The sequence below is a fragment of the Terrapene carolina genome, unplaced genomic scaffold (genome assembly GCF_002925995.2).
Source record: "Terrapene carolina triunguis isolate 2854851 unplaced genomic scaffold, T_m_triunguis-2.0 Scaffold951, whole genome shotgun sequence".
In the NCBI taxonomy this organism is placed as follows: domain Eukaryota; kingdom Metazoa; phylum Chordata; order Testudines; family Emydidae; genus Terrapene; species Terrapene triunguis.
Window position 1 is genome coordinate 4,392,499 of NW_020665302.1, and position 9,644 is coordinate 4,402,142.

Below are 9,644 nucleotides of genomic sequence, written 5' to 3' on the forward strand. Positions count from 1 at the left end.
AGCCTTCACAACCTCCTCAGGCAAGGAGTTCCACAGGTTGACTGTGTGCTGTGTGAAGAAGAACTTCCTTTTATTTGTTTTAAACCTGCTGCCCATTAATTTCATTTGGTGGACCCTAGTTCTTATATTATGGAAACAAGTAAATAACTTTTCCTTATTCACTTTCTCCACACCACTCATGATTTTATATACCTCTATCATATCCCCCCTTAGTGTCCTCTTTTCCAAGCTGAAAAGTCCTAGCCTCTTTAATCTCTCCTCATATGTGACCCGTTCCAAACCTCTAATCATTTTAGTTGCCCTTCTCTGAACCTTTTCTAATGCCAGTATATCTTTTTTGAGATGAGGAGACCATGAGGAGGCAGTATTCAAGATGTGAGCATACCATGGATTTATATAAGGGCAATAAGATATTCTCTGTCTTATTCTCTATCCCTTTTTGAATAATTCCTAACATCCTGTTTGCTTTTTTGACTGCCGCAGCACACTGCGTGGACGTCTTCAGAGAACTATCCATGATGACTCCAAGATCTCTTTCCTGATTAGTTGTAGCTAAATTAGCCCCCATCATATTGTATGTACAGTTGGAGTTATTTTTTCCCATGTGCATTACTTTACATTTATCCACATTAAATTTCATTTGCCATTTTGTTGCCCAATCACTTAGTTTTGTGAGATCTTTTTGAAGTTCTTCACAGTCTGCTTTGGTCTTAACTATCTTGAGCAGTTTAGTATCATCTGCAAACTTTGCCACCTCACTTTTTACCCCTTTCTCCAGATTATTTATGAATAAGTTGACTAGGATTGGTCCTAGGACTGACCCTTGGGGAACACCACTAGTTACCCCTCTCCATTCTGAAAATTTACCATTTATTCCTACCCTTTGTTCCCTGTCTTTTAACCAGTTCTCAATCCATGAAAGGATCTTCCCTCTTATCCCATGACACTCTACCCATGCACACAAACGCAGACACATTCTAAACACACAGACACATACAGAGCCAACCCCTCTACCCAGGCATGGTCCCCACCCCCACCCCAGTTGAATAACTTGCACTCCAGGTTTGGCTCACTCCGGTTAAGCTGCAATGCATCCCTAGCCTGTTTAAGCAAAGGCCACACCTCAAGGAGACGTCAAGGTGCTGCCGAGAATGGCCTATTTTCTAGGAGTCCTGCCTATATCAGGATTCCAGGGGGCCAGTCGGCTTGTCCTGTGGTGGGGAGCACAGTCGATTCCTGGTAGCGGGGCTGGCTGGCACCTGACATGCTCACTGGCTGGGGGACAAACCCTGCCCCTCTTTCAGCCTGTGGCGTTCTCCCTGGCGCTTTGGTTGGCTGCAACTCCTATGCCCCTGGGCGATATTGTGCCAGGCTGTGACAGTCGACCACACTGCTGCTTGAGCAGCCTCTTTCTGCTTGGTTACTCCCGTGGGCCCAATCCTGAAAGGTGTGAGCTCCTTCAACTCCCACTGAAATCAAGGGGCCAGATCCTGAGTCCTGACGCCCATCGGAGTTTGCTGAGCCCCTTTGGGTTTGGCCGCTTAGTACTTCAGGGCCCTCTGCACTAGGCATGTTTGGGCCCAGTGAGAGGATTTGTTTGGGGGCATTGGCTATTTAATAAAGTACTTGTGGTAGCACTGGTCCCGTGGCAAACTCCCACCCATTATAACCCCCTCTTTCCATATGGCTACCTCTCTGCAGCAAACTCACTTGCCTATATTAACTGGTATGTTCCACCTAAAGGGCACAGCCAGGTTGGGTCCCATTGTGCAAGGCACTGTACGAACCTATAATAAACAACAACCCAATGAGTCATGTCACAATTCCTCTCTCGGTCAGCGCCATGTCCCCGCCCCTCTCCCGGCAGCAGAGCGTATCCAACGCCTGTCCCCTTTGCAGAACAAAAATATCACTGGGGCGGGGAGGCTTGGGGGGCGAGTGCCATGGCAGTTGGAGGGGGGCAGGTCTGGGGTCAGCCATGGCGGCAAAGAATGATGGTTCTGGCAAACTTCTCATCCCAGCACTTTTAGTCCCTCTTGTCTTTCCCCTTTCTCTGTCTTTCCTCCACTTTCCCTTCTTCAGTTTTTCTCAGCAGCGGGGTTCCCCCATTTTCCTAGCATATTTCATATACTCATTTCCCCCATCCCCCAGCACATTTTTCTTTTCTTTTCTGATTTGGCCCTTCTCTACTTTGTCTCTGCTGGTTGCTCTCACCCATAGTCTCCTTTCACCATGATCTTTCCTCTCCCTCCTTTGTTCCCTTCATTTCCCCCTCTGCTACGAGCCATATGCCCAGATTGTACATTTGGGTCAATCTACTGAAGACATTGAGCTTCAGTGAAGCTAGACCTGTTTACAACAGTTGAGGACCTGGCCCACAGCTCCAAACCCTACTTTGGTACCTCAAAGACCTTTTATACAGTTACCCCTTTTGACCCAAGCAATTAACCAAAATCCAGGGTCCTGCGGATTGTGTCTGTTAGGAGGGGAAATTGATGACGAGTCAGCTATTTCTTTGATGCAATCCTATTTAGAGAATGTACAAAGTTCTGTTTCCTTGAACACCGGAGGAATCAAACAACAGGAGATAGTTTCTTTGCTCGAGTTCCAGGCCTCTTTTAGCCAGCACACTGCCCAAAAGTTCTCTCCCTTAGCTTTTTCCCAGTGTCACACAGCCAGTGCTTCTTTGGCCGTGTCTGAAACTTCCTGGATGCCTTCTCTTTCTCTTCCTGTAGGGTTTCTGCCCCTCTGTTCCTCACACCCACATGCATTTGTCTGCGAAGGACTGTTGTACCAGCCATAGTGACCACAGGTGATGGTGTTGCACCAGGCATCATATAGCAAAGTTCCCAGCTCTGGCTCTTTATTGACAAACAAGCCTACACAAAACAATACCCAGTGAAACCCTCCACTCACATGTGCCTTTGCTTTGGGCGGTGATGTGCTTGCATTTTGGGTAGATACTTCTATTGTTTCCGCTGCCTGGTTCCATAAAGGAGCTTAATTGCTTCTTGCAACTGTCTTGAGAGAAGGGGAGTGGTTAAATCCAGCCCGTAACAACACCTTCTCCATCTCTCCCATATACTCGCCCCGTGTGCCTCAGTGCATGGCTCTTGCAGAATATGGGTGATAAGGTGTCTCCAAAAGGGCAGTGGGCGACAGAGTGAATCCACAGGTGCCACACTCCAGATGCAGGCTAGTTAACAACAGCAGTTTGCATGACCTGATATCCTCCACCCCTAAAGGAGTTTTTGGTGGGGCTGCATGCATGTAATTGTGAAGTGCATTTAGTGGTCAGTGAGGATGATATTGAAGCTGCTAAGTGCTTAGATACTACAGTGCACACACTCTAGGCACGATAGGAAATCTAAGATAGATACTAGCTAGAATAGTTAATCTACCATTATTGTTTTATGCTGCTGTTGTTATGACTGTCCCTCTGCATTAGTGCAAGTAGAGAGAGGACAGATGGGCTTGTATCTAAGGCACTGGACTCGGAATACCTGGAAGCTATATTTGTCTCTGCCACGGACTTCCTATGTGACTCTGGTCATGCCGCTTACCCTCTTTCTGTCAGCGTTTCCATCTGCAAAAAGGGGATCATAATATTTCCGTTGTCTGTCTTGCCTATTTTGATTGTAAGGTTTCCAGGGCAGGAATGTCACGGTGGATTCTCCATCACTCACGGTCTTTATGTCAAGGCTGGGTGTCTTTCTAAAAGAGAGGCTGCAGAACAGAACTTATGGGCTTGATGGGAAAAAAAATCAGGTGGGGTTCTCTGGCCTGTATTAAACAGGAGGTCAGACTAGATGGTCTTCATCATCCTCCTGGCCTTGAAATCTATGACTCTCTTGTTATGTTTATGTGCAGCGCCTCGCACAATGGAGGCCTCAGTCTCAGTCAGCGCCTCCAGGCAGTAATAATACAAATAATGAACAGCAACAACAGCTGTAGATTTCACGCAGTTGGCCCTGAATGATGAGAGAGCTGCTGTCAGATCTGGAGGTGAAAGATCACAAGAGGTAGCTGTCCAGGACAGACCTCTCAGAGCTGATTGACAAGAGGAGCAATCTACTACGTTTTCTTTTTTTGAACGATGCTGATTTTGTTGGGGGCCTCATTTGCAACCCACACTAAAGGATCTTTCCTACTTTATGTCCTTTCTTTTTCCCCCTGATAAATTTTACTGGTCAGGCAACCCCAGGAGATGTTTTCCGGAGGATGGAACCCTATAAATCAAAACCCTGCTGCTCCATGATGGGCAATATCTTATGTAAAAAGGTGTTTCCACGGAGCGCCAAAGGCTGGAGAATCCTATTACAAGGCCTGCCATTAATTATAAGAAGTCAACTCAACTTACTCCAGCAATTTTTTATCTTAAGTCCGAAAACTGGTTATTTTCTACCTTCCACAATCCTTCCCCTTCCAAAAAAAGCAGAAAATAACATAAATGTTTCAGAACAAATGTAAAAAGTTTCTCTTAAAAACGATGTTGCAAACTCTCATCTGGATCAGCGGACAGTATGGGTTTACTTTTTATTGGGTAGGATCCTACACATCAGGTCGTTAGCACTTTTAATTGCTAGCAGTGGAATGATGTCATAACAGTGAGGCTCATTTGAAATTTTCAAAGGCCTTTGCTTCCAAGAGACATAATGGGGCCATGCCTAAAAAACTGTATCACTCAGAAGACCCAGAGTCTAGCCTCAGTTCTGTCACTACTGTGTTGTATGACTTGGGCAATTCATTTCACCATGCTGTTTCTCCTCCTACTCTTGGGTATTCAATTTGCAAGCTCTTCAGGGCAGGAAGTGTCTCTTATGATCTGGAACAATGGGCCCTGATCTCAACCCGTGTTGCTAGATTCTGCTATAATGTTTCCCATTGAAATCACACACCTATTTAAAGTTAAACTCATAGAATCATAGACTATTAGGGTTGGAAGGGACCTCAGGAGGTCATCTAGTCCAACCCCCTGCTCAAAGCAGGACCAATCCCCAACTAAATCATCCCAGCCAGGGCTTTGTCAAGCCTGACCTTAAAAATCTCTAAGGAAGGAGATTCCACCACCTCCTTAGGTAACCCATTCCAGTGCTTCACCACCCTCCTAGTGAAAAAGTTTTTCCTAATATCCAACCTAAACCTTCCCCAGTGCAACTTGAGACCATTACTCCTTGTTCTGTCATCAGGTACCACTGAGAACAGTCTAGATCCATCCTCTTTGGAACCCCCTTTCAGGTAGTTGAAAGCAGCTATCAAATCCCCCCTCATTCTTCTCTTCTGCAGACTAAACAATTCCAGTTCCCTCAGCCTCTCCTCATAAGTCATGTGCTCCAGCCCCCTAATCATTTTTGTTGCCCTCCGCTGGACTCTTTCCAATTTTTCCTTCTTGTAGTGTGGGGCCCAAAACTGGACACAGTACTCCAGATGAGGCCTCACCAATGCCGAATAGAGGAGGATGATCACGTCCCTCGATCTGCTGGCAATGCCCCTGCTTATACAGCCCAAAATGCCGTTAGCCTTCTTGGCAGCAAGGGCACACTGTTGACTCATATCCAGCTTCTCGTCCACTGTAACCCCTAGGTCCTTTTCTGCAGAAGTGTTTGTAGGATGGGGCACAATGCTCTATTCTGCAGCTGGGGAAACTGACACGGAGAGGTCAAGTGATTTGCCCAAAGTCATCCGCCAATCCAACAGCAATTCTGTGCTTAGAACCAAGGAGACTTGACGCCCACTCAGGGACATGCGCAAGGGGAGGCAAGCCCGGGCCCGCCCCTCAGCCCCCAATTAGTTAGGGCAAAGAACTCCTCTGGCCCTGGGCTGGGGCGGGAGATGACAGCTTCTCCAGCCCTGGGGCTGCAGGGGGAGATCCAGCTCCTCTGGCTGCTGGGGTGAGAGCAACCTCCACCGGCCCCGGGACCACAGCGGGGAGGGCAGCTACTCCAGCTGTTGGGGGACAGCCAGCTCCTCCGCCACGGGGGGCACAGAAAGTGCCCCTCCAAAAGCAGCCAAATTTTTATTCCTGTGCACACCCCTGCTCCCACTCATCTACTCTAACCACTAGTCCGCACCCTCGCTTCAGAAACTGACATCAGCATTATTGATTGGCAGTGCGTTTTCAAGGATCCTCTGACAAGGTACCCAGAGCCCTTCAGGATGGGCTGCAAACTGCGCTGGAAGGCTTGGCACACATTCCAGTTGAAGCCAAAATGGAATTGAGGGTGTTTGGCCCCTCGCTAGATCAGGCCCTATATTAATTATTATTGTTGTTGTTGTGCCACAGTGCCATATTTGGGACAGATTCTGTAGGTTCTGGTTGCGGCACACGCACAGAGAAGTTAGATAAAACATAAGCGCTCTTGCTGGAAATCTGCAGCAGAATGCTACTTTATTTCTTAGCCTGCGGGACAAGAACCCCGAAACAGAGGCAGCCCAGCAGGCTATGCGGTAAAAAATAGAGACACTCTCCTCACCCCACTTTACCCTGGCTGCAAACTGACCGCTGCTAATGCTGGGCCAGATCACATGTTCCCCTGCAGAGCTTCTTGCCTGCAAGCAGGACCAGGAAACCCCCTGAGAATTTAAAGTGATAGATCACAATTTTAACAGAGTTCTCAGTACATCACACTGTATCAACCGGAAATGCAGTGGTACGTGCAACCCCCATGCTCTGGGTGTCCCTAGGCCTCTGACTGCCAGAAGCTGGGACTGGATGACACGGGATGGATCACTCTCTAACTACCCTGTTCTGGTCATTCCCTCTGCAGCATCTGGCACCGGCCACTGTCGGAAGACAGGATACTGGGCTAGATGGACCATTGGTCTGACCCAATATGACCGCTTTTATGGTGTGAAACATGGCTGCCACTGCCTGCGGTTTTCCATGTAGGGCTAGTAGGACTGGGGGGGTCTGAAACGATCCATTCCTCCCCTTTCTCTGACATGACGGCAAAGCCCCTGGTCGCGATCTGAGGCCAACCAAGGATGCTAAGCCAAAAAGCTGCGGTGCAGCCTATCTGAGTTACTACAGCGAATTCTTTCCCAGGTGTCTGGCTAAGCACGGCCTTATGTGCGTTCATGAACTGGAGCCCGACTGACTGTCTAGCCGGAGTATGGGTTGGGCAAGGGAAAGGCGTGAGGCTGGAGATGGGGACTGCGACAGAGGAGCAAATAAGCAGCCCCAGTAATTGCAATGAAGCTGGTGCCAATTTCCCATTTTGCTTAAAAATCACCTGACATCGGGGCGCTCAGCTTGGTTCCTTAGAATAAAAATAAATAAATAATTTTTAAAAAACGACAAAATAAAAACCTGAGGTTCTGTCCCCAGCTAATAACCCTGGCTGGGACCTTGCTCGTCTGCTTTATAATCACCATATGAGGGCTCTGAAAAAGTTATTTAACAGCTTCTTAAACTTGCCTCAGTCCCCTTATAAAAATTCCTGTTACCTGAGTAATACAAACAACATGAAAAAAGGGAACGGGCTCGATTTAACCCTGAGGCAGGATCGGTGCCGTCCAATGAGTCAGAGCCTCAGCGGGTATAAATTGGTGTAGCTCCAGAGATGTCAATAGAGCAGTGGTTCCCAAACTGGAGTTCGTGAACCCCTGGGGGTTCGTGAAATGTTACAGCGGGTTCTTGGGGGAAAATTTCCTAATGGCGGACAGAGCTGTCCCTAGGGACCCCAAAGGGCCAGCAGCCCAGCGCCCCTGGACTTCCAAGAGCTGAGCAGATCAAAGCAAGCATCTCTATCACACTGAGGAGATTTAAACGTCAAGACTCCTTATAAGAAATGGAAAGGGAGGTGGATATTTCTTTTACTGTTTTTAAAATTAAATAGGCAGCTAGTGTTCTTCATAGTCATTTTAAAAACAATAAGTTTAAGCTTTGTTGTAACATGCGTTGTTTGCCTGAACTGCTCAAGACCTAAATGCTTGCGTAGGAGGAACATTTTGAGTTGGCTTCTTAAATACCTTCATACTGTTTCACATCTGATACTCCTTGATGAAACATAGGAGCCTTGTCTTATAAACAGGCGTATTCAAAGTGATACAAGCTACGAAAGTGCGATCTTGGAAGAGTGTAGCGGTTTTCATAATGTAATAAAATACTGTAATGATGAATAATAATTAATAATAAAGCGTGTGTAATCACCTTTCATTAAAAAAAATTATATTTCCAAGCTCACTGCTTTTATAATTTATACTCAGGTAAAGGAGAAAAATCCCTGGAAATATCCGTTTTTAGGAGGGGGTTCACGAGACTTGACATTTGAGTGAAAGGGGTTCACGGGTTGTTAAAGTTTGGGAATCACTGCAATAGAGTGCTGCAGACACACTAGCTGAGGAGCTGGTTCTACTGTGTTTATCCTGCTAGCGAGCGTGGCTTGCCTGCCTGGCATGGACTGCTGAGGCGGGTGTGTGGGTTGGGTACCCGGTTGCTATGCCACGGTATAGGAGTCAGCAGCACCGAGCCTTATTCAGGTGTAAGGCCATAGTAACACTAGCATAAAACTGGGGGTAACACAACAGGAAATTAGGCCACTGGGTTCTACTCTCAGGTCTCCTACTGACCCACCCAATTGCATCGCAATCTTGTGCCTCAGTTTCCCCACCTGTAAAATGGGGATAAAGCCACTCAACCACCTGAGGCTCTAGAATAGACAGGTGCTGCCTAAAAGCAAAGCATTAGCCAAACTAGGAGTGAGAACACAAGTTCATTCCTCAGGAATCCCGTAGGTTTCAGTTCATCATTAGAATGGCTCATTTACAATGATAGGTAACCCAGTTGTTAAAAATCTTTAATGGTCTAGGAAGGATAAATTCCATCACTTGGCTGAACAGAGAAAATATGCAGAGAAGTGACTGGGTTTTCATAAATCACTAGTGCATGGTGGTACAATCGAGTTAGGACTTAAAATTCAGGTCAGGAGATAGGTATTCTCATAATCCACCAAGGGAAGGTAATTTATTCTGTTTATATCTTTTTACTGCAAGCCAAGGGGAAAAAAAACTCCACAATGATTTTGCATTTTAAATATTAGTTCAGAGCTGCAGCCTTCCTTGGACTTTCTTTATTTATATCTCTGGGAGGAAAAAAAAAAAAAGGCCAGAATCTTTAGCTGTTTGGCAGCAGGGCTGCGTGAGTGATACGGGCTGGAATCGATATAGTTTAACTGCCACATCTTATTAAGAATTACAGCTCTGTGCAAGGCAGGATAAATAAAATGCACAGATTCTGGGCTTTAAAGGATTGTACCTAGGCCAGCTGTCTTAGAACTGTCCCTGTTTTGTTAAAGACGTGGCCCCTTGCTTTGCAGGCCTCTGAAGTCATCTGACAGATGAGAGGGGGAAATGGGAGGATGAAAGTAAAGAGGGAGGTGGGGAGGTATATGGGTGGGGTGGGTGGAGCGATAGATAAATAATAATGAAAGAGCAGAAAGAAAGAAAGAAAGAACGGCCATACTGGGTCAGCCCAAAGGTCCATCTAGCCCAGTATCCTGTCTTCCGACAGTAGCCAATGCCAGGTGCCCCAGAGGGAATGAACAGAACAGGGAATCATCAAGCGATCCATCCCGTTGCACATTCCCAGCTTCTGGCAAACAGAGACTAGAGACACCATTCCTGCCCAGGACCGGCTCCAGGGT